A 23613-nucleotide genomic window follows, 5' to 3' on the forward strand; every position below is an offset into this window, starting at 1 on the left:
ACCCTTTGTCCATTTTCTACTGGCCTGTCTTGTTCAGTGCTTTACAGGCATTTTTACACAGTAAGGCTATTAGTCATTGGGAAAAGCAGTAATGATAGTAGCTAAAGCATAACGAATGCTACTCTGTGCCGGGCCCTCTGCTACGCACTTTACATGCTCCACTGAATTTTCATTCTCATTTAGGAACCTCAGTCACAGAGATTCAAGCCCAGCAGGCTGGCTCCCAGGTTAGTGCTCCAAACGTGTTCTTATACCACTAAGGACATCCTGGGCCCTCACACGCCCTAGACACCCTCCTCCTCTCTGAGGCTTTTCTACCTGTCCTTTCAGGGTGACTGCTTCCTTTTGAAATCTGCAACATATATTTTAGGGCTAATTGTATCCATTTTCAAAAATTCAATTGTCCTAACACATAGATGACACCCAAATCAGAACACCAGTCTCCACCCTTCCAGATCCATGTCTCTATCTTCCTGTGTCTCCTTCTGAAAATTCAACACGGACTTCAAGTTGAGTGGTAGAAAACCAGATCCCTGAGGTAAAGGGAGGTCTCCAGGGCCAAAGGAGCTGCAAGGGCTTGGGATCCAGAAAATACTGGGTTTAAATGTAGACTCATGCCCCAAGGGATCATGACAGTGCATAGGTCTAAAGTCACCTACAAAACGGGAATAGTAATACTCTTGGCTTTGCTAGGTAATGGTGAGGAATGACTCAAGGAGTGTCTAGTTCTGGCCACGGAACAACAAATGTTAGCGTTTCTCCCGCTAAAGACCTGTGTTTCCTTCTGGTTTCTGCGTTGCAGGGGCCTTCCAGGCCTGCAGTAGGGTAGTTGGTGGTCCCCTAAGTGGTTAGAGCCCAACTTCTGGAGTGGCCTCGGGTCAAATTCTGGTTCTACCAGTTTGTTGCTGTCAAATTAATTCTCCAAGGTTCAGGCTACTCATGCGTGAAATGGACTAAGGAGGGTAGCCAAGTGTGGGATTTCTTGAGGATTAAATGTTCCAGTCCATGGAAAGTGCTTGCCACACAGTAAGTCGTGCGTTCATTCACAGAGCATTTATTGAGTACCTGCTACGTGCCAGGCATGTTCTAGGCGCTGGTGACCCAGCGGTGTACCGGCCATTGAAAGTGTAAATGGCTAGACGCTATGTATTCCATTTGCGATCTGCTTAGCAGGAAGTTCTTTGTAATTCTCGATGTGACTGCCTTTTTCTAGTGCTTACTTCTTAAACTTTGCGCTGGTCCGCAGTCTCACACCTGCTTTTTTTCCACGGTCCTAGACAAGTGTGCTGTTAAGAAAGATTTTGAGAATTAGGAGCCACCGTCCGCGGCCTGGTCAACGCCAGCTTGCGGATCCAAACCTCACCCAGGAGTCTCCGCTTGGGGCTCCCAGAGAAGGAGTGGGAGGATGGAGATGCCAGGGGCTTATGAGCGCTGCCAAAATGTCGCGTTGCAACAGCCACTTCTAGATTTGCTCGGTATCAAGGACCGCGATCCCGGGGGCGCCCGGCCGCCTGGACCTCGCTCCCTGGCCGCCGCCTAAAGGAGGAAGAGGAGGAGACGACGAGGCCGGATCCCCGCCAGGGCTCGGGGAGACGCGGCGCCAGACCCAGCCTGCGCGCGCTCCCCCTCCCGGACTCCCCGCGCGCCGCGGCTTGGCCACGCCCCTCCGCCCTCGCCCCGCCCCCGAGGACCCCACCTCACCCCCGCCTACCGGCCGCCGCGGCTTGCCCCTCCCCCAGCCTCCAGGCGACAAAGGCTCGGCCCCACCCCCTGCTTTTCCACCCCTCCACCCCGCCCTCCCCCCGGCGGCTTCAGATAGGCCCCGCCCCTCCACTATAGCCTCGCCCACTAATTATTCACACCCCGCCCCGCCTTTCGACCGCCTTCTAGACCCCCGCCCCCTCTGAGCTTGCCCCGCCCCCTGCTAGTCCACACTCCGCCCCTGCCTCCCGGAGGCCCAGGCTAGGACCCGTCACCTCCTTCTCCAGGTTTTCCTCCCACCCCAGTCTCCCCAGGGGGCTCGGCTCAGACTCTGCCCCCGCCGCCCAAGGCCCAGCGCCGGCGCAGGACCACCCCTCTCCCGCGGCCCCGCCTCCGAACCCCCCGCCCCCTGGACCCCGCCCGGGTCGGGAGACCACCCCTGCAGCCGGCTCCCTGGTCCTGGTCTCGCGCGCCCCGCCCCCGCCCCCGCGGCCCCGCCCCGGCGCGGGGACCACCCTCCGCCCGCGGAGGCGGGGGCCAAGCGCTCGGGGCACTCTCGGCTGTCCCGGCCCTTCGCCGCTGCCGCCGCCGTGCGGTGGTTCCCGCGGATCCGCGCGCGCCGCCGGCCGGGAGAGCTCTCAGACTGCGAGGAGAGCCGCAGGAACCCGTGGGACGCAATGCGAGCCAGGTAGGCAGGCTGTACCCCGGGCCGTCCCCTGCGGGCCGCTCCAGCCCCGCGCCCAGCCTCTCTCCCGCGGCGCCTGCTGGGGTTCGGCGGGTTTGCACGCCTCGCGGGCGCCGCTCGTTCCCCCGCCGCCTGAGTTTGGGGCTCCGGGGTGCCCGGGCGCGGCTAGCGCCGGACGTCTTCGGGAAGCCTCTCGCGCCCCTCGTGCTCCTGGGGGACCCAGTCACCCCGGAGCAGGCGGACGAGCCGGGGTACCGGGCCCGGAGCGGCACTCATGGCCCCCGCGTGCGCCCGGGGATCCCCTCCCCTGGCCCTAGCGCCTCCCGAGGCCGGCCCTGAAGGGTGGCCCGCCTCGGCGACCGGACGCGTCCTCGGGGCGCTCGGCTCGGGGGGCTTGGGCGCTCCGAGGGCTGGAAGGGCCGGGGCTTCCTCTGGCGCGGCCCTGGGGAGGAGGGAAGGGCGCGCGGTCCCGGGTTAAACTTGGTGACAATGCATATTTCAACTTCTTCGGAGACCTCTCATTTTAGGATGGAAATGAAAACCCCGATTTCTGTCTTGGCCGTCCGGGAACCGAGCAGCCGCGAGGTGACAGCGCCGGCGGCGGGCGGGTGGGGACGGCCGGCAGAGACGCACGTTGCTGAGTGGTGTTTCCCGGGAAGCCCGCTCCGCGGTGCGGATTCGTGGTCTGTAGGATCCCAGCCTTGGAGTGCGACGACTCCTAGCCCGGGGCCGGTCGTGCAGCCAGTGGGACCAGGCCGCGCTGGCCCTTCCCCGGGGTGTTGGGCGGCCGGCGGTGCCGCCAGGGGGGCGCAGCGGGACGGCGGCCGGGCTTCCTGCGTGCGGAGAGGCCGGTGGAGCCTCACCGGTCAATGAGATTTAAAAACGGAACGCCGGGCTGGATTTTATCCGTGCTTATTCTTTCCAAGTTAGTGCAGCAGATCGGTACCGTGTGCTTTGTCAGTAGTAAGAAGTTCGCATAACTTTTGTTCCGATCACAAAAGCAATATATTCTCTGGGTAGAAATCAGAAGTATAAACAGTAAAACAAACCATCATTGATCCCACAGTCCCTACCGGCCTCAGTATTTACACTCCTTGATATTCACATTTCACAGGCTCGCCAATCTAATCGATAAGTTTACCAGTGGAGCCTCTCTTGACTAAATGAAAGCAATCCCTTTGGGCAACTCTCCCCTTCCCACCCTCCTAAATGGGTTTGTCTCCGAGCACCAAAGTTTGGGGGTGTTGGCCAGGCTCCCTTCTCAGGCTGAGTCCCCTTTCCAGTGTGTGATGTTCTCCATGCCTTCTGTAGGCTAGAGGTGGAGAGAGAAGCCAGCAGTCAGCTAGACCACTAGCTCAGACTGGATTGGCTGTGGTTTTGGTTCCTTGCCTTGAAAAAATGAAGGTAATGATTCTCAATCTGCTGCTCAGAGCACCATAAAAGTTAATGGGTGGTTTGCAAAGCGTTTTGACACCCTTGGGTGGACAGGGACTGTACTTTGCGGGGCTGGGGGTGTCCCTTGCTTTCGTCATCAAATAAAACAGTCTATCTCCTACTTGGCCATCCTGACCAGGAAACGGGCGCCAGGAGTGACTGGTGGGGTCTGGAGAAGGTTCCTGGTTCCCTGCTCAGTACAGTCGGCCCAGGCTAAGCCCCTCAGAAAATTGGGGGCTTGGAAGGAGACAGAACTCCCCAATCCACCTTCCCTGTCTGCTTTCTGCACGTGGGCAGATGTGGAGAGTGTAAGGGGGCTTTGACGTTAAGACGGGACCCAGGATTCACAGGCCTGATGCCCGGCCATCCAGAATGCCGAGGCCTGCTGATCCAAGAGGGAACAGTTAGTTCTGGGAGAAGGGCTCAGGCTGTGAACAACCCTGGCTTCCTAGACATTTGTTTTATGGCTCTCTTGTTTACGAAATGAACAATGACTAGCTCAGATCTGCCGTGCCTGAGGAGCTTCTGTGAGCTTTAATTTTTTTCCTGTTGTCCCAAGCCTCTGGCATCGTGCTTTACAGGGCTTTTTAAACAATTGGGAGAAACTCATATCATTTGTTAACGTCTGATACCGAAAGCCGGAGGTGCCACACAGGTTGCCTTTTGTTCCCCTTGCAAAGCAGCCGTGAAGGAAGCTCCTCTTTCTTTAGCAGGTCTCGAGGGCTCCAGTTTGTCACTTGATAGTTTCATTTTTTTTTATTGTCGCTCCCACCAGCACTTTGTTCTGCCCAATGTCTAGTAGCTGACCACAGCCCAGACACAGGGGGGACCCAGAAAATGGTCTGAACAAGTTGCTGATAAGTGTCATTCCGGGGCTCATCGGCTCTTAGTACTGTGCCCCGAATTTTCTCCGTGTAGGGAGGAAGGGGGGAGTCTTCCTGGATTTTCTTCTCTGCTGCTGTTTGCTAACTGGATTTCTGGTTACCCAGCAGCCTGGAATTGTTTTCCTGCCGGCTGCTTCAACGGACCTTTTTCTTATTCTAATGGTTCTAGTGTGAGGATAAGATTTGCTAACGTAAATGGGGTTTGCGCCCCGGGTTCTGGGAGGCCACTCCTGAGTTAAAATCCTGGCACTCAGGCCTGTGAAGTGTGGGAGGGTGTGTGCGCTTCCTTCTTCCCGGGGAGGAGGCCAGCTGGCTTCCCTCAGCTTCTTAAGGGGAGCCCTTGGCCCAAACAAGGTTAGGAGTTAACCGCTGTGCTCGGCCCTGGCTGACCTCACCCCATGCTCGGGGTAAACCTCCATGGCTCCGTGTTTGAGGAACCAGCCATGTGCCTGCCCGATACTCAACTGAGGAGAAGCCGTTGTTCAGCCAGTGGGCCATGCTCCATCCACGTGGGTTTCCCTTAGCTTTGTTATTTTCAAATTCGACACCTGAATTGGGCCACGTTGCAGTTTTTCTTCTGAGAATTGGATTCAGGCCCCTGGGATGTTTCCTAAGGCCCCGGAGATGGGCACTAGGACTTCTTTGCCCTGAGGTCACTGTGTGATAACCAGGAACTGGGAAGGGTCACCGTGCAGCTAAGTAGACTTCACCGAGACTGCGTGGCCCGGAGGGGAGCCCGGGGTCCATCGAGTGTTGCACTCAGCTTCCAGCGAGCTGGGTCTCCCGCCTCCCCAGCTGTTTGCGCAATAGAAGCCCCATGTTCTCCCATCACACCCTGGAGAGTAACAAAAAAAGCAGTTCAGCCAGCCCTCACACACAAGGGAACCATCCAGCTACTTACTCAGGGTCTTCCGGGGAGCCCAAGCCTGCTTCTCCGTGGGCCCTGAGGGCATCGTGTGTTACTGGACTGCATGTCTGATGCCATGAGGATCAGCGTCTCAGGGGAAAGGATGTCGCGGTGTTCAGCCTTTAGAAGGCAAGAGAACGCCGAAGGTATTTTAGAAGCAGAGTGTGTGATGTGTTTCTAGGAAGGGTGAAATTCCTTATCGTGCCTCACTGCTTCCCATCCACCAGGTGTAGAAAATAGCTTCCCAAACCTTCAGTAAGAAAATATGGACTTGTGGGAATAGAATGGTGTCCTGAGTTCAACTAATTTAAGTCGAGATTCGGGGTGTTTTTTAATGGGCATCGCTTGCTGAGGGTTTGTGACAGACCAGGTCTGGTGTGCACACTTTTTTTTTTTTTTTTGCGGTACGCGGGCCTCTCACTGTTGTGGCCTCTCCCGTTGCGGAGCACAGGCTCCGGACGCGCAGGCTCAGCGGCCACGGCTCACGGGCCCAGCCGCTCCGCGGCATGTGGGATCCTCCCGGACCGGGGCACGAACCCGTGTCCCCTGCATCGGCAGGCGGCCTCTCAACCACTGCGTCACCAGGGAAGCCCCGGTGTGCACACTATTATCCTTGCAAAAACAGCGAGGGGTTCCATTTTACAGGGAAGCTAGAACTGAAATAGTTGCTCCAATCTGCTCGTCCCAGTAAGTGCTTGATTTGAATCTAGACCTGCCTGGGCCCAGAGCTCTTCATCACAGCTCCCAGTGTGCCAGAACGAAAGAAACAGGTCACAACTTCGGGAGCATGAAGACACAGGCATGGAGATAGCAGAGTGCCTGCCTCCCTTACACAATGACCAAAAAAAGGTGATGAAATCTTTAAAACCCTAGGAATCTTCATTGTCTAAATGGAAAGCAACCCGTTTGCACCTTTGCTCCCCGGGAGCCATGCCCTTGCGCCCGGTTTGCAAGATAAAGTTTGATGTATTTGGAAGATAGCGATTTTGGAGGTGGGACAACTCAGAATCTGCTCTGAAGTTTGTCCTTGTACCATGAAAAGAGGGTATTCTGGGCAGATGAGGTCACTAGAATAAGATTAAGATTATGGGAAGGCTGTTAAGTAAATGTAAGATAAGGGTCCACCTTCCACTTTACAATCAAATAAAGGATATACTAATGAGATTATTTCTATCTGCTCCATCAAAGCTGGGTCTTCGGGGAACTCTCAGAGCTGATGCCTGGTAGCCCAACTCTTCTGAACAAATTGAAAAGAATCTTTTCCGTGAAAGGATTTTTGTGGTTCCATATTCTTACTAAATCTCCCTCTCGTCTCTCTCCCCTTCCCTGTTCTCCCAGTCTGCTTCACTGAGGAAAACCCTGCCCTATTCTTATGAAACAGGGAAGCCTCCTAATAAGCTCTGTAGGCCTGGAAGGAATTCACATGTTCCCTTTCCTGGCTTTTTCCATGTTGCAGGTCCCTGAGCCCTAAGTGTGCTGGTCAACCTGCTCCCAGGAAAAAAAACAGAGCATCTTGATGGTAGCATCTGTCAACTGCCCTGGTGTAAATCCTCCCACCATGAAATCATGGCTGATTTCAAGCTCCCAGTTGGGTTTGGCAATATTACTAAGTATTTGACAATCTGTGTAGCCAGTTAGAGTGGGCTGCAGCTTGCCTTTCATTGCACTGAGCTCACCAGCACAGCCCCCCTTGTAGAATGGATGAAATGGTTGCCTGGCTTCTGCTTGGACCGCGGCTGCCCAGGAGCTGTATGTACGGAGAGGATTTGGATGTCATTGAGTAGCTAGTTTGGCCAGCAAGAGTAGAGTGCTTCAAAACTCAGACTCCACGTTAAAGTCACCTGGGGGATTTTAAAAGCTGCCCAGTGGAATCGGCTTTCTGTGTGTATCCAGGGTTGAACTCCACTGATGTAGGGAATTTGTGTAAGAAGAAAATTAGAGGGCTTCCCTGGTGGCGCAGTGGTTGAGAGTCCGCCTGCCGATGCAGGGGACATGGGTTCATGCCCCGGTCTGGGAAGATCCCACGTGCCGCGGAGCGGCTGGGCCCGTGAGCCATGGCCGCTGAGCCTGCGCGTCCGGAGCCTGTGCTCCGCAACGGGAGAGGCCACAACAGTGAGAGGCCCGCGTACAGCAAAAAAAAAAAAAGAAAAAAAGAAAAAGAAAATTAGAGGTGTGGTTTGGGATTAGGCATGGTAGACCCTGTATTTGAGGCCAAGGAGTTGAACGTTTTCCGTGTGGGGTGAGGGAAGGTTTGCCAGCAGAAGCCTCGGAGCGGAGGAAGGGCCCACATGTTCCCAGTTGCCAGTCGCCAGTCTGACTCCAGTGGCCCTCCATGGTGGCGGACGACATTGTTTTGCCTTGGTTGCTTCTGCTGGTCTGGAACGGAGATGGGTCTTCGTGGAGGAAGGGGTCAGGATGAAGTGAGAGATCGCTCCTTGGGGAGACGGCTCCTTGGGTGGGTTGGGTGAGCTGACCTCGGATGTTGCAGCAGAGAGCCGGCGTCTAGAGGAGCTTCCCAGGACCATCCAAGTGAAGAAAGGAGGAGCTCAATGGCTGAGGGCTCTTTAACAGTCTCAGCTTGGTTGCTCACGTAAGCTGATCCCTTTTTCTCTGTCATGATTAGCAGTCCAATTATTTAAAATGTAAGAGCTTCCTTGAGAGGCAGCAAGCACGTGGGAAGGGGAGTGTCACTGAACTTCTGAGCCAGGCTTGTGAGCAGGAAGGGGCCAGCCAGGCCCTCAGGTGCAGACTTAAGGAGGCCTCACCCTTGGGTTGTACACACGCAGGGTCTGCCCTGCTGGTCAGGGGTCACCCGTGTGAGAGAGGGCTGGCTCGGGCCTCACTTTCTTAGAGTCGAACCCGTGATCGTGGCAGAGCTCACTGCAGCCTTGAGTGTGGAATGGGCCTGGGAGCATGCTTCTCAGTCACCCCCTGAAGATGGGGCGGGAAGGCCAAGGGGGCGGAGGACAGAAGCAGCTGGAGGTGGGAGAATGTGTACCGTGTGTCCCTGAAGCCGAGGAGAAGGTTGGGGTGTGGAGGAAGGGGATTGGGAGCCCCGTGCAAACAGGACAGTTCTGGGTTATGAATCATCAGAGAAGTAACACCCGGAAGTCTAGGGGCCACTGGGTTTGGCTTGTTAGAACCATGTGACTGTGGTAGTGGGGAAGCTTCTAGAAAACCAAGGACAAGGGGCATAGGCCGCTGAGTTAGTGATAAAAGAAAAAGGACTGTCTTTTGAGGATATCAAGGCAGGAAGGACCCAGAGTGGTGTCAGAGGGCCTGGGATGCTCTGGGCTGCGGAGTCCTGGTCGGGGGCTGACAGGGTGTTAGGACCAGCACGAGCGATGGAGGGTCCAGTGAGGGGGTGTGAGCGGCCCCGTGGGCTGTGAGGGAAGGAGGTGGGTGTGAGCGGTTGTCATCAGGAGGAACTGGTTAGAAGGCTCCCTCCCCCCCATGCCTTTTCACCAGCTTTTTCTGGGGGTTGGCTGGGGGCCTCATTTGCCCCTAAGTCCCAGCTCCCTGAGGCTCCTCATGGAAGCCTTTCCTGACTGCCCAGGCCAGGAGCTGACCGCTGCTTCCTCACCTGTCCGTTGTCCCCCTGGGCGGGGCTCTGCCAGGCATATGGGGCTGCATTGTTATCTCTGCATCCTCGCCGCACAGACAGCACATTCCGGGAACGAAGTGGGACCAGCCAGGATGCAGACCGAGGGTGGCGCCTTACCCAGTAACCGCACAGCAGCAACGCTGAGAGCCCTCTTAGACCTCTTCACAGCTAAGAATTGCGCTAGAGGATAGAAGTAATTTCTATGAATAATGATCCTCTGACTTGTAAACGCTGTCCAGTGGCCCCCTCGCAGCTCTGCCCTTTACCGTTTCATTGAGTCCGGCTTCCCGCCTTTGTTTACCCGTTCATGCTGTTGCCCTTTTGGAAAGGATTTTAATTTTTATAGCTTTCAGGTACAGAGAAGTACAGCTCTTGCTCAACTTAGGATGGGGTCGTGTCCCGGTAAATCCATCGTACGCTGAAAATATCGTCAGTTGAAAGTGCATTTAATTACACCTAAACTACCCAACACCATAGTTTAGCCTTCTCTAACGTAAACCTTCTCCAAACGCTTAGAGTAGCCGACAGTTGGGCTACTGTCATCATCGAACACAAAGCCTGTTGGGTAATCGAGTTTTGAATATCTCATGTCATTGATTGAATATTGTACTGAAAGTGAAAAACAGAATGATTGTCTGGGTGCAGAATAGTTTTCAGTGTGTCCGTTCCTGGCCCTGGTGGTCACTCCCTGCCCTGCGCAGCATCATGGGAAAGCATCAAACCCACATACGCTAGCTCCAGAAAAGAGCAAAATTCAAAATTAGAAGTACTATTTCTACTGAATGCCTATTGTTTTCACACCCTCGTAAAGTCAAGAGATGTAAGTCAGGGACCATCTGTAAGTGGAATATCTGAAAAATGCAGGTACCTTTAAGCATTTTAAAATTACCCTAAGAATCATCGTTTTGACAAGTGGTGTCAAATATTTGTATATGTCCCTTACAGAAGTAGAAAATAAAGGTCCGTGTTTGAACTTAACTGGGAATAATGGTTGGAGCTGGTGTATTGATAGCACATATAAGTAATTCATGTAAAGGGCCGGGCCAGGGCCTGTGATCCAGGGCCACTCGGCAGCCTGAGGTGGCGGGAGTGATGGTGTAAAAGCAGTCGCCTACTGTGGTCTGGTCTCACTTTTCCTCCCCATCATCCCGTCCCAGATATCCTCTTGCAGAAGTTGTGGGGTTTTCCCCCTTGTGACTTCAGAAATCAGTGTTTACGACATTTTTAGGAGGACGGCTCTATTCTGGTTTTGTGCCGGTTGGCAGCCGTTTGGCTGTTTCACCTTTATGTGCTGGATTAGGAAACCAACATTTCAAATTTTGGTCACATTTCAGGCCCATGTTGGAGTCTTCTGTAAATGGCTCTTTCTTTTCCGTCAACCAAATATGAAGTAACACGATTTGCACAACTGAAATTCATTATAGGTGATTCAAGAATTAAGTGACTAACCATCCATCGTGTTCTTCTAAACGCTGTTTTTTTTGTACCCAAGGCATCGTCAGGGAACAGGAATAGCTGAAATAAGTTTTCACGGACTGGAAGGTGACAAGTGAGGGGAGGGGTGGAGTCAGCAAGTGGCACCCCAGTCTGAGACCTGGGATCCAGAATGACCCTGGCTGGTAGGCTGGGGGGACCAGCAGCCAGTGGCTGGAGGCCTCTGTGCCTCTTTGCAAGAAGGCCTTACCTGCCCTAGCTACCTTGGGGGGTGGGGGAGGGAGGTGAAGCATCTTGTGTTCAACATATGTCCTTTCTAGATATATGAATTGTTATGGGAAGAGGGAAAGGGTTTGCTGTGATTTTTCATTCTTTTCTTTAAAAAACCCTGTCTGCTTAAGTCCCCCCCCCCACCCCCCACCCTCCCGCAGCTACTCAAGTAATCGTATGTTCATCTTAGAAACCTTAGAAAATGCAAAAGGAGAAAAAAGTTTCATCCATGGAACTCGCTGCCACTCATGGTAACTGCTCTGGGCATTTTTGTGTCTTTTGGGTATTTTCACGTGTAAATCTAGACTCTTCGAAACAAAACAGGATGGTGGAGTGGGAACTTGTTTTTAGTTCACTAGATACCTGATGTGTAGTAATCCTTCAATCAGTCATTCATTGTTGAATGAACATTATGCTTTTTATTGAAAATTGTTGACATATCTCCAGATTAATAAGGACAGGTTTGCATCCTGTACTTTGCGTCACATTTGTTCGGGGATGCACCCTCTTTAACAAGTCTGCATTCATGGACAGTTTCTAGTGACTTTGAAATTATAAACAGCACTGCAGCGAACATCTTTCAGTACATGTAAGTTTCTTCTTCCAATGAGTTTTATTCTTCTATCCTTAAAATGTATAAAAACCTTTTAACTATATTCACGGTTGAGTGAACCGTATAATTGCTGCTCAGAAAAGCACGTCCAAAGGTAGTGATATTCAGGAAAGTTCCATCCGTGGAAGGTATTAAGTACTTTGAATAAGACTTGGTGAACTTTGAGACCAGTCTTAGCCTTGCTGGGACTCCTTTGGGGGGAATTGATTTCTGATCATCAAGAGTGCTCAGGTGGTCCAGTGGTTAAGACTCTGCACTTCCAATGCAGAGGGCCCAGGTTCGATCCCTGCTCAGGGAACTAGATCCCACACGCGTGCCGCAACTAAGAGTTTGCATGCCACAACAAAGGAGCCCTCGAGCCGCAACTAAGGAGCCCTCGAGCCGCAACTAAGACCCAGCGTCACCGAATTAAAAGAAGACAAAGAAGAGTGCTAATGTTCTCTGCATTGTGAGCTTTGCGGGCAGGGGTTGGACGTGCACATCTCAGTTTTAGGGAGAGCACATACATGCCAGTTCCAGAAACAGTAACATACGGGGGAAACCGAGTGTCCTGAAACCTAGGAGATGTCTCTGGCGGACGTCTTCAGGGCTCACTCCTTCCCGGAAGGGGACGAGTCTGGTTTCCATGCATTCAGCTTCAACAGCTGTCAGTTCAAGCTCCCCAGGGTCCTGTCGCTATGGGCGTTGAGGGATTCGTGGGGCTGCGTCCCTTGATGAGCTGCAGTTTGATCTGGCACACGGTGGTGACACAGACCTCATCTGTGAGACCTTTGGGTTCAGTAAGAGAAGGAAGTACGCAATACCTTCCGCTGATGGTGAGGCTGTAACTTTGATCTCTAGCTGTGGTCTGGTGTCACAGGACTTCTTCATTCTGGCAGGAGAGGGAAGCTGAGTTATGGGCGGAATATCTGTTGGCCTGTGTCCTGAGTGTGGTTTTGCAGGGGGCCTGGCTGCCCCCTCTGTCTTGGCTCCAAGGTATCCGTGAGTCATTGTCGACTAGTGTTACATGAGGCAGCACTTTTCAGGCTGTCCTTTCATGCTGGCTGTTTGTGCTGGGCGCCAGGTCCACCTCATGGAGTTCTGGGGGGCTTGAGAGCCGGGCCCTCTTGTAACTCTCTGGGACGTTGCCCTAGCCCCTCCCTGCCCCCTTGTTAGCTCGTGTTTGACTTGAACTCATTCATTCCCTCCCTCACTCCGAATCCAGTGTGTGCCAGATGGGGGGTGGGGGATTGGGGGGATGGAGAGACCACCAGGGACAGCCTCTGTGCAGGGAATCGGCCACCAGTGCCCCAGGAGAGGAGGCCAAGGTTCCCCGGGTGTGCTGGGGTTTCGGACTGGCTCCCCAAAGAAGCCCTACTAAGTTGGGGGACTGGAAGGAATTGGGTGGTGCCCGCTTGGGGGCAGCGGGTGGTTGAGTGAGTGCCAGGAACCGATAGGGGTGCCGGCTTTCTGGGAGCACCTGGTGGGGATGCGAGAGGCAGGTGGCAGGTGGCTGGAAGGGCAGGTCCTTCTGGGCTTCAGTCAGCTTTGAACTTCTATCTCAGGCCACCAGGAAGACGATTACACGTGTGAGCCTGACTTGCAAGGGGCCCGGGAGGTAAGCTGATGACCGTGCCTCCGTCTCACAGCCCTGATGCCCCGCAGCCGCCTTGGGTTCCCCTCCTGGGGCTCCTGGCTCCCCACTCTGTGACCCACATGGGGCACCTCTCCCTCCTGACCTGTTGTGAGAGTCTCATAGAATCATTCGATTGATTAAATGACCCCCCTGTTCACTTTTAAGTGTTACGCTTCTTACCCAAAATGATGCTTAGAAGAAACTGAGCCAACTGTTGGGTCATTACAAGAGTCCCAGCATCTTATATTCCAGAAAGGAAAAGGTACTGATGAAGATGTGGAGATTTTCCAGATAAAACATCAGAGGGACCCAGTGAGACTGATCAGAGCACCTTGCCCTGGTCACTTGAGTCCCTGGTGGTCTCTGAGCATGGCTGTCCCCCCCAGGACACGGCTCGGGAGCCCAGGCAGGGCGAGTCCTGGTTTTCCTTGTCAGGTTGCAAAACTCACCAGGCCGGGCAGTCATTCCCCTCCTGACCTCCCCCTTCTCTACCCGACTTGGGTTGGCCGCTGCAGAGTCGGAGCTTTGCTGGCCTTCTGGAGGATTTCTGTGTTTAACCCACATTAACCTGGCTAATCCTGTGTCTACTTCTGGGGAAAAACTTCATTCCAGCCTTCTGTTCCAGTCGGACAACCAGCTGCCCTCAACTTGCTCGAGGTAAGACCGTGACTTTATCAAGGTTAAAAGGGACAGAAGTGAAAGCTGGAAAATCATGTCATAAACACCGCTTTTTCTGTCATTAGTGAAATTGTCAAGAAGTTGGCTGCTTGCTAAATGGAGGGTCATTATTATTCTGGAAAGAAGCGGCGTTATTTTGATGAGCAGGAAAATGGAAAGAATAGCAGCGATTCCCTTGGGGACCCGGTGTTGGCAGCCTGAGAGTAACAGGTGAGTCAGGCTTTCAGGACAAAGTGCCGTTACGGCTTAGCAGATGATTGTAAATTAGGGGAAAACTTGAGCATGTGCGACTTTGAATATGTCAGGTTGTTTGCGGTTGTCCTTTGCCTTCAGGTTTTACTGCTGGGAATTGCAGATAGGCAGCTCTGTAGAGCTTGCACGCAGGGCTGGAAGGGAGTGAACAGAAATAACAGTGGTTTGGGTGTGAAAATTGGTGGGCAGGTCTGGGGCCGTCATCTCGCGCCCAACCGCAACCCCCTCCATTGTCTTTTAACAAAACAAAGTAAACTGTAAATTTAACATGTTTTGGAGAGAAAAAGGAGGAATGGTGGCTAATATTTGTAAAACACCTACGGGCAGTCAGTGTACCAGGTCCTCTCATTTACACGTGAGATCCTCCCAAAACGCAGAGGGTTAGGTGGCATTGCTCACATCTTACCGATGATGAAACTGAAGCCAAGAGGACAGTTATCGTGTCCATGGACACAGCGAGTATCGGAATATACCAGGGAGTAAACTTCTATGTGGTCTTTATGCCTGGATGTTAACCAAGGGGGTTATTTACCCAAAACATGAATGCCAGGCCTTACGTGCAGCTGCCCCATTGTGGATACGTGGACTGTTGGAGTGGGAGGATTAAGTGCGTTGAAAATGACACAAAGCCAGACGTCGCCCTGGAGGGTATCCATGCACGAGCACCTGTCAGGTCAGCGCTGCGACACGCCTCCCACTTCTGGCCCCTGTGAGCCCGTCTTAGACAGCGGTACCTTGTTTTTAATGTTATATCGACTCTTTCTCACATCCTGCATTTGAGGATGCCTGTGCCTTGACTCTCTTATCTTCCTTTGAATTACAAGGATACTCAGAAACTTCGGACATAGTTCTTTTCATTGATGGCAGACAGTGCCTGTATCAAACTGATGTAAACATTGCCTGTCTGTGGAGAAAGCATACGTGCTCTCCTTAACGAAGCTAACATTGTCCTTGATAATAGGAGTCGTAAAAAAAAACATGTAACCCCACTTTGCTACCAAACTGTGTTTACGTATCCCCTCTCCTTCGGGTCCTCGTCTGGCTTTCCTGCATAGCACCTTTATGCTGTGCTCGTGATGATGGTAATAATTAGAACACCAGTAGCATATGCCGTATGCCAGCCAACGTCTTCAGCATTTTACCTCTAAACTATTCATCTTTCCATCCTATGATGGGAGGGGCTCTTAGCATATCTGGATCACAAGGAAGCTAGGGTGCCAAAGGGGAAGGGACTTGTCTGACCCACGAGTGCAGAAGCCAGGATTTGGGTCTGAGCCATCAACTTTTACCTGTTCTGCCGCGCACCGGGGGCCAGGTCTCCCCCAGGCAGGGAAATCCTGGGGCCAACAAGGTGCTTATGGGAACCAGGCCGGGGGCAGGGCGGTGGGGGACGGGTCAGGGAACGTGAGGTCTCAGGTGAGATGAGGATGGGCAGGTAACGGCCAGGTGGCTCGTCTGACGGGGACGATTCCCGACCCCCAGCCGGAGCCAAGGCTTGAGCACAGGAGAGAGACCTTAATGCTGGGTGGGGGAGGCGGGGGAGCTGGGCAGGAAGGAGGGGGTCTCAATCTCAACCCCCCCCCACCCACTGCACTGTCACACTTGGCACACATGTGAGCCCTCCTGCTGTGGCCCAGTCCTCTCCTGCCTCCTTCAAAGCTGTCGTTTATCAAGATCTGCACCCATCAGGCCCTGTGCCAGACACTCGGTCAAGGTGTCTTCATGACTCTGCGTGGTAAATGTTTTAGAGGTAAATCTTTGTACCCAAAGAGCTTGTACTCAGGTAACTCTGTTTTATGGTGCTTTTCTGATTAGCCATGACATGTTCAACTAAGAATTAGTGCAGTATGGGAAGCTCCCTGCTTACTGCCACGGTGCCTCCGGTTTTCCTGCCTGCCAGCCATGGAGGAGCCCCACTGGACTTCCCTCCATCAAGCGAGGGCGGCCATCTGGTCCTCTGAGACCCATACATCCACAGCTGACGGGATGAAAGGTGGGCTTTGGTCCACCAAGGGATCTGGGACCCCGGTTACCTTGGTGACCACAGTGATGACTGATGAAAGGTTCCAGGTCTTGCCTCTTTGGCCGCTTGAACTCATGGGGGAATGTTTGGAAGTAACAACATCAGTAGAACCATTGGTGGGCCGTGGGGTGGGTGGGTTTACAGTGGTGTTTCCAGGATGGGGTACTCTGGAGAGGCACCTGAGTGCCTGGCGCCAGGTGGACCCCAATGCCGTCCTTGTTGTTTTCTAAGGCATCTCTCGTTTCTATTTTAATATCCTCTTTATCCCAAGAGTTATTTGTTTAAGTATTTAATTTTTTTCCTTGTCTATTTTCCCTTTTCCTCCCTCTTACTTTCTAGTTAACTTCTGGTTTGACTGTACTGGGCCCAGGGGCTGTCCCATACCGTTTTCTAATTTGGAGAGTTTGGGGGGTTTCAAGAATGCTTCTGAGTGTTTGCGAATGTTCCTTGGATACCCGCACGGCCTTTGCATTTTCTCCAGGACGTGGAGGTGGATGTGGATCATTTAAATTATGCTCGTTGATTATGTTATGTTTCATGTTGTAACCAGATGATGCTCTGTCCGCTGCGCTGTCAGATTCGAGGGTCGGGCTCCTGTTTCCCGACGTGACTGCGGTTTTGTCAAGTTCTCTGGATCAACTCTAGCAGCTTCTCCTTCGTACATGTTCGTTGTTCTTTCAGCATAATTGGATCTTTTGATCGCTTCACCATTTTGTCAATCACAAAATGCTCTTGTGTGTGTATTCAGTGTTTGTGGCCTGAATTTTACCTTTTCTTATACTGCTTTACTGTCACCCCTGCTGGGTCATTTTCAGGCGTGTTTCACGCAGAGACAAGTGCTTCTCCTCTCTGGGTTAGAGCCCCCTCCTGGATGATTCACGTTTGCTGTACTAACTCATACGCCTGGTTGCATCGCTGCCCTGTTCCTTGAAGGGCTTGCTTCTCGTGTCCTCTTGCTGACTGTGGTTTGGAAGGCAGACCCGTGGCCGGTGGCTTAGTTACATTCATTGAAAGGGAGAAATTCCTGCTGTAAGTGCTTGGTGCGTGTTGAGAGCCGTGTCAGGACTCGGGTCTGCTGCTCCCCGGACAGAGTGAGCGTTTCAGCCAGGCTTCCTCCCCCAGGTCCCCTCTTCCCAGGGTCCACAGGCGCCGTTTTCCTCCTGTGATGTTGCATCGGTGACGCTGCCGAGTTCTCTGGTTCTCTAATCAGTTGGGGTTTGCAGTCTTGAGTGTGGTTTGATTTTGTGTGTGTAACACTTGGATCTGGGGATGACTGAGGTGCAGTCAGAGTCTGGCCTGTAGACTTTCGGGGCCCCCTCCCCAGCGCTCGGTCGCTTCTGTGTGTCTGGGAGGTTGTGTGTTGTCACGTGGGCTGTGGGTTTCGGTGGGACCCTGTGGTCACATGGCACTGGGTGCTGGCCTCAGTTGTGCCTGGTGTGGCTCTGTGACCTGCCTTTGCCTGGGAGGCCGACCCCCTCCCGTTCTTGCTGCTCATTCCTTCGTTCCCTCAGCAGACACGCCTGGCGGCTTCAGCATGCTGGACACGGTTCAGCCATGATCTTTGCCCTTTGCCAAGAACTGAGACCACACAAGCTGATCGTGTTTCTTCCTGACCTGCACACTCCGAGGCCTTCCTGGTTTCACAGAGTAAGCCTGACCTTTTAAGCACAGCATTGGGTCTGGCAGGCCGGCCTTCGAGCTTTCTGTCTGGCCTGCCCGTCTCTGCAGCTGCCCACTGGTCCCTGAGATGCCACAGTGGTCCCCAACCTGATGCGTGTGGACCCTCCTCCTCAGGCCTTCAGGCTAAATGTCACACACACACACACACACACACACACACACTCTCTCTCTCTCTCTCTCTCTCTCTCTCACTCTCTCTCACTCTCTCTCACTCTCTCTCTCTCTCACTCACTGTAACCCCTAATGTCTTCCTGTGTTAGCTCCATCTACGCTGGTCACAAAAGTCGCAATCATTGGTACTGAGGACTGGCCTGGATGCCATCCCTCCTTTCCTCCTGAACTTAGGGGGGTCTTGGTGAATCTCTGTACCTCAGCTGGGCTTCTGTCGTTCTCCGAGCATCACATTCACCAATGAGGGTTGCTCAGGTCCCTCCCTTAGAGTCAGTTGGCCTTGGGCTGGGCCCCTTGCATCCTTCGTTTTAAAAGCATCCTAGGTGACTCTATGCCCAGCTTAGAGTGACCCCCCATTGGAACCCATGTCTTGAATGGCATCATTCCTTAGATGATGGTTTTTCAAAAATGTCTCTGTGCTTATTAAATTGTTTTATTGTCAGAATAGAGTGCTTTTGTAACAATTCCAAATATTACCGACACCTGGCAAGTGAGAAGTGAGTCACTCGTCCCCACTGGAGCAGGCTGTGTCTCTGCTTTTAACAACCTTCCTCGGGCTAATTCCATTGTGTTGTGGATTCTTCTGCCGACCTGTATCGCTCAGGTTTCCCGAGTCTGTATTCCCAAGTGGGGCTTAGGTATAGTTTCCTTTTTGGTTTGTTAGCTTTAGGGATCAGGATCACTTTTTGCCTCGTAAAGCGATTGGCAAGGAGACTTTTTAAAACTGCTTTAGACCTATCTTGTGGGGCACCAGGCCCCAGTGCAAAGGAGTTAGATGTGTGTTGCTGCAGGGCGTTGCCAGACTCAAATTCCAGAAACTACGTGAAGAAAAGAAAATAGGCTACTGTATAGGACCTCCCTCTCTTTTTTTTTTTTTTTTTGCGGTACGGTTGTGGAGCACAGGCTCCGGACGCGCAGGCTCAGCGGCCATGGCTCACGGGCCCAGCTGCTCTGCGGCATGTGGGATCTTCCCGGACCGCCCGTGTCCCCTGCATCAGCAGGCAGACTCTCAACCATTGCGCCACCAGGGAAACCCCCTCCCTCTCTTTTTAAAAATTTTATTTATTTTGAATTGTGGTTTAAAAAAAAAAAAGTAGTAAAAAATTTACCATCTTAACCATTCTTTAAAGTGTACAGTTGAGTAGTGTAAATTGTATTCACATGGTGGTACAACAGGTCTTTAAAACTTTTTCCTCTTGGAAAACTGAAACTTACCCATTAAACTTTTCCCCATTTCCCCCTCTCCCCTAGCACCACCTGATAACTAACCACCGTGCTACTTTCTGTTTCTGTGAATTTGACTCTTTTACACGGCCCATATGAGTGGAATCATATAGTATTTGTCTTTTGGTGACTGGTGTTTATTTCACGTATAATGTTCTCAGGGTTCATCCAGGTTGTAGCACGTGACAACTGTCTTCCTTGTTAAGGCTGAAAGAGTCTGTTATGTGGAGAGACCACAACTGGTTTATCCATCCCTCTGTTCTTGGACATTTGTTTCGTACCTCTTGGCCATTGTGAATGATGCTACTGTGAGTGTGGATGGGCACATATCTCTTTGAGATCCTGCTTTCACGTCCTTTGGATCGATACCCAGAGGTGGGGTTACTTTATCGTAGGATAGTTTTATGTTAAACTTGTTTTGTTTTTTCGGTACGCGGGCCTCTCACTGTCAGGCCTCTCCCGTTGCGGAGCACAGGCTCCGGACGCGCAGGCTCAGCGGCCACGGCTCACGGGCCCAGCCGCTCCGCGGCAGGTGGGATCTTCCCGGACCGGGGCACGAACCCGCGTCCCCTGCATCGGCAGGCGGACTCTCAAGCATTGCGCCACCAGGGGAGCGCTATGTTTAACTTTTTGAGGATCCTCCATACCGTTTTCCACGGCGACTGTACCAGTTTACATTCCCACCAACGCCGCACAAGGGTTCCAGTTTTTCCATCCTCGTCCACGCTTGTCAGTTTCTGTGTTTTGCCCGTAGCCAGCCTAAGGGGTGTGAGGTGACTGACTGCCCATGGTTTTGCTTTGCATTCTCTAAAGATTAGTGGCACTGAGCATCTTTTCATACGCTTATTGGCTTAGCCTGCCCTTTTTAGGCAGTATTCAGTTAGACTTTCTGTAAAGTGTTTTTGAGGAGCCTTTTTCTTTATAGGTACTTGTGGTAAAAATGAAAACTCAAGTGAATTGATGTAGATTTTGAGGGATTCTCCCACGTACATGTGCTGGGGGAGCTTATTTCTGATTAGACCATTTAGAAGGGGGAGTTCCTTGTGAAAAGTGGGCACACCCCCACTCCCACCCCCCCTCTTCCCCGCATTCATCCCAGAAAGCCACTTCCCCCTTTGCGGGTTGTTTAAAGAGTCGATATAGTTCAAGTGCGTTGTGATGAATGACACCTGTAAAACACGACTGTCACCCTGTAGACTTGAAATGTAAGAATTGAAGCCACCCAGTGCCTCTAAAGAGGGGCCGTCGGTTGTCTTCTCTGTTTCTTTACAAGTAATCCATGCTTATCACAGATTTAGAAACTACAGCTTGCAGAAGAAATGAAAAGTCATCTGACTGCCTGTCCCCCCATCACTGTCACATGGATGTGGTGTTAAAAACGGGGTCATTCGTGCTCACTCCTGCAGCCTGCTTTTTTCACTCGGCAGCTGTGCGGAACAGCGTTCTCTGGCCACACCGATGTCACCCATGCCATGCGGCTCCTTAGCCATCCCTGGGACGAGCTGAGTGCCGTGGTCTGAGGAGGTGGTGTCAGCACCTCTTCACGACCCCTGCACTGACTGAGAGCAGCAGCTCACCCACTCCTGTGCATTCCAGTTTGGACATCTCCCTCCCAGCCTCGCTGCCTAAGGTGGAATTGTAGCAGGCGTCCTCTGGCTGGAGAAGCACCTTCACGCTGCAGGTTGGTAGTTTCAGGGCTCTGTTCCGAAATGGAGCCAGCAAGCAGCTATCTCCTCACTGCCTGTTCTGCGGTGGCACCAGGCTGAAAGTGATTCCAGCTTCCGGGGAAGAAATGCGCGTTACACACCCTCTGGGACAGGGAGGCTGCCTCGCCCCTTCAGCTGGACGCTTCCCAGAGACCCCCTCCTTTTTCTGAAGCCTGAATTTGGGGGCTGTAGCTCGCACTGCCCACACGGAGTGTGAGCCCATCTCGAAGTGTATTTCCTGCGTCCACGTTAGTAGGTGTGGTTTGGAACCTTCGAGAAGGAATGTTTTCACTTACCTCAGTGGGTCAGCTCCTCACCTGGGGGAAGGTCAGTTGGAGATTCGGGAGAGGCGTGAACTGGATCCTTTGCTGCCCCCTAAAATGTGCAGTGTGGGGGCGGGGAGGGTGGGCGGCCCTGTGGACTCACAGCCCTTGGCTAACAGTTAACCTGAAATGCAACTCTGGGTTTGCCAGGCCCGCTGGGAGCCCAGAAGCTTCTGGAATCTTTAGCTCCACTAAGCCCTGAGGCTCCCGCCTTGATGGGCTGGCCCTTCAACTGCTCCGCGAGGCTGGAGCTCCGTTCCCTCGCTGCATGGACCAGCTTCCTTAGCTCAGAGAGAGTGAGGGGTTCGTGCCCAGCACAGCTGCTCCGGCTTCTCTGTACCCCCCGCCCCACCGGCTTCCCTGTTCACTGACAGGTATTGGGTTGCTTTTGGCCGCTGGGTGGGAGGAGGGGCAGGAATTAGGTGGCTCTGAGCCAGCCTCTGTGCCCACCCTGGGGCATGCAGCTCATCCTTAACCGCTCAGGCCTGCTGCCCGAGGCATGTGGCGATTTGTGATGGGGATAATCGTAAAACTTAACCCCGATTACAGGCGCGCGTGGCGTGTGCCTGGCTCACATCTCAGCCCAGCTGGTAGCTGCCTGGCACCCCGAGGAGACAGGGCAGGGACATGGGTGTGTGTTGGCTGGGGTGCGGTGATTTCTTGGGATTGGCTTGGTGCAGAGCTGGACGTGCCTGCCACTGTCCAGCAGCTCTGTTTTGGAGAGCTCTTCGGGAGAAAGGAGTTTGGTTTGGGTTGAGCTGTTTTCCCCAACAGGAATCCTTCCAGCCTGTGAGCGCTGGGGCAGCGCAGTACTGAGCCCTCTGCCCGCAGCTGCTGCCCCTTGTCCCTTTCACAGTTGGAAAAACTTCCCTGGGGAAGTTCAGTCACATGCCAAGGCCACCGTGGCAGACCTGAACGCAGACATCCTGCTGCCCCCGAGCTTGGGGCCCCTTCCATCCAGGGCCTGAATTCCATCCTGTAACCAGCTTTCACCTTCCCTTGCCTGGAGGCTCATGCCTGGTTCTAGAATCCTACCTAGGAAGCAGGCACTGTGAACCTCTTCATTCAGCGTTTGGGGAAACCGAGGCATCAAGAAGTTTCCCCCAAACTTTGAGGGTCAAAAATCGAACAAGAGTGGTTTGACTTGGAGCCTTCTCTCTTCCCTCCCCACCCCCCAGCCACTTTGCTGCTTCTCTTCCAGAAAGGACCTAAAAGAGGATGTGTTTCTTTCCTCCCGTCTCATCCTCGGGGATCCTCCACCCAAAGTTTCCAGGTCGCACACAGACGCTGAGCAATTCTCTGGACTGATTGATGACTCCAGAGCACAGGGGTCTGGGGCAGAGTTCAGTGTCAGGGACAGTGTATGTCCCCATACATGCCGGCGTCTCCTAGGGTTCGGGGCCCAGCTCTCATCCAGTGACCCCTCTGAAGGACACCCACAGACTTGAGGGAGTTCATCAGGTAATCCATCCATCTGTGCAGGGGGGCCCCCCAGGTCACCTGGCCAGGTACGTATAAAGGCCCAAACAGGACAGGTGGTATTTGGGCCCTTCTCCTAGAAATGGCTTTTTTTTTTAATAAATACAGGCCAGGTTTTCACCTCTATTTATTTATCCAGCCTCTCAGGTTGTGACTTCCTGTTGATGTTACAGTCAACTGAAAGTTCTGAGTCGCCAACTTAAATCCTTAGGAGAGTGGAGGGCAGTGTGTGTGTGGTTGAGAGGCCTTTACATAGAGCTTCCTGCAGCCATGCTAGGCTTTTGTTCTCTTGCGCTTGGGCTGAGCACTTCTGTTGCTTGTTTTATAATAAATAGAAAAGCTTGTATTTTTTGCCCTTCTGGCTGGCAATGGATGTAGGGGGATCTTTCAGCGGAGAAGGAGGGACGGACCTGGAGAAGGGGGTTCACAGAGGCCAGGCCAGGTGACCAAGGTCAGCATCATCCGTATTAAGTCCTGTTGACGGTACGTGCCCTTGATACGGTGTGATGAGGGTACTTCACCTCTGCCCGCTACCTCCCCTGAATCCACAAACCTAGTCTCACCATGAGAAAAACATCAGACACGTTCCAGCTGAGGGGCACCTACAAACTACCTGCCTGGTCCTGCTCAAAACTGTCAAGGTCGTTGAAAACAGAGAGCGTCTGTGGAATTGTCACAGCCCAAAGGAGCCTCAGGAGATAGGGCTGAATGTCCTGTGGCACTTGGATGGGATCCTGGAGCAGAAGAAGGACATCAGGGAGAAATTAAGGGAATCTGAACAAAGAACGGACTTTAGATCGTCATAACGTGTCATCCTCATTCGTCGGCGAACGGGCTGTCCGAGTTAATCTTTGGGAAGTTATAGGTGTTGGTTGGCATATGGGATGCTATCGTTTCTATAAATCTAAACCTATTCTGAAAGAAAGTTTA

General features: G+C 52.9%; 1 protein-coding gene across 3 annotated transcripts in view; it reads left to right on the forward strand.

Moving 5' to 3' along the window:
• The first annotated feature begins 2002 nt into the window (after window positions 1–2002).
• Window positions 2003–23613, forward strand: part of SH3BP4 (SH3 domain binding protein 4) — a 94593-nt gene continuing 72982 nt past the window's right edge. For 2 of the 3 annotated variants that reach the window (XM_081241742.1, XM_081241741.1), the window contains exon 1: window positions 2007–2389. The gene's annotated coding sequence lies outside the window, so the exon portion shown is untranslated. Of the gene's footprint in view, window positions 2390–23613 lie in introns of all 3 variants that reach the window. The other variant, XM_081241743.1, reaches the window with a different exon arrangement.

Source organism: Mesoplodon bidens (assembly GCF_964165515.1).
Source record: "Mesoplodon bidens genome assembly, chromosome: 8".
Lineage (NCBI taxonomy): Eukaryota > Metazoa > Chordata > Mammalia > Artiodactyla > Ziphiidae > Mesoplodon > Mesoplodon bidens.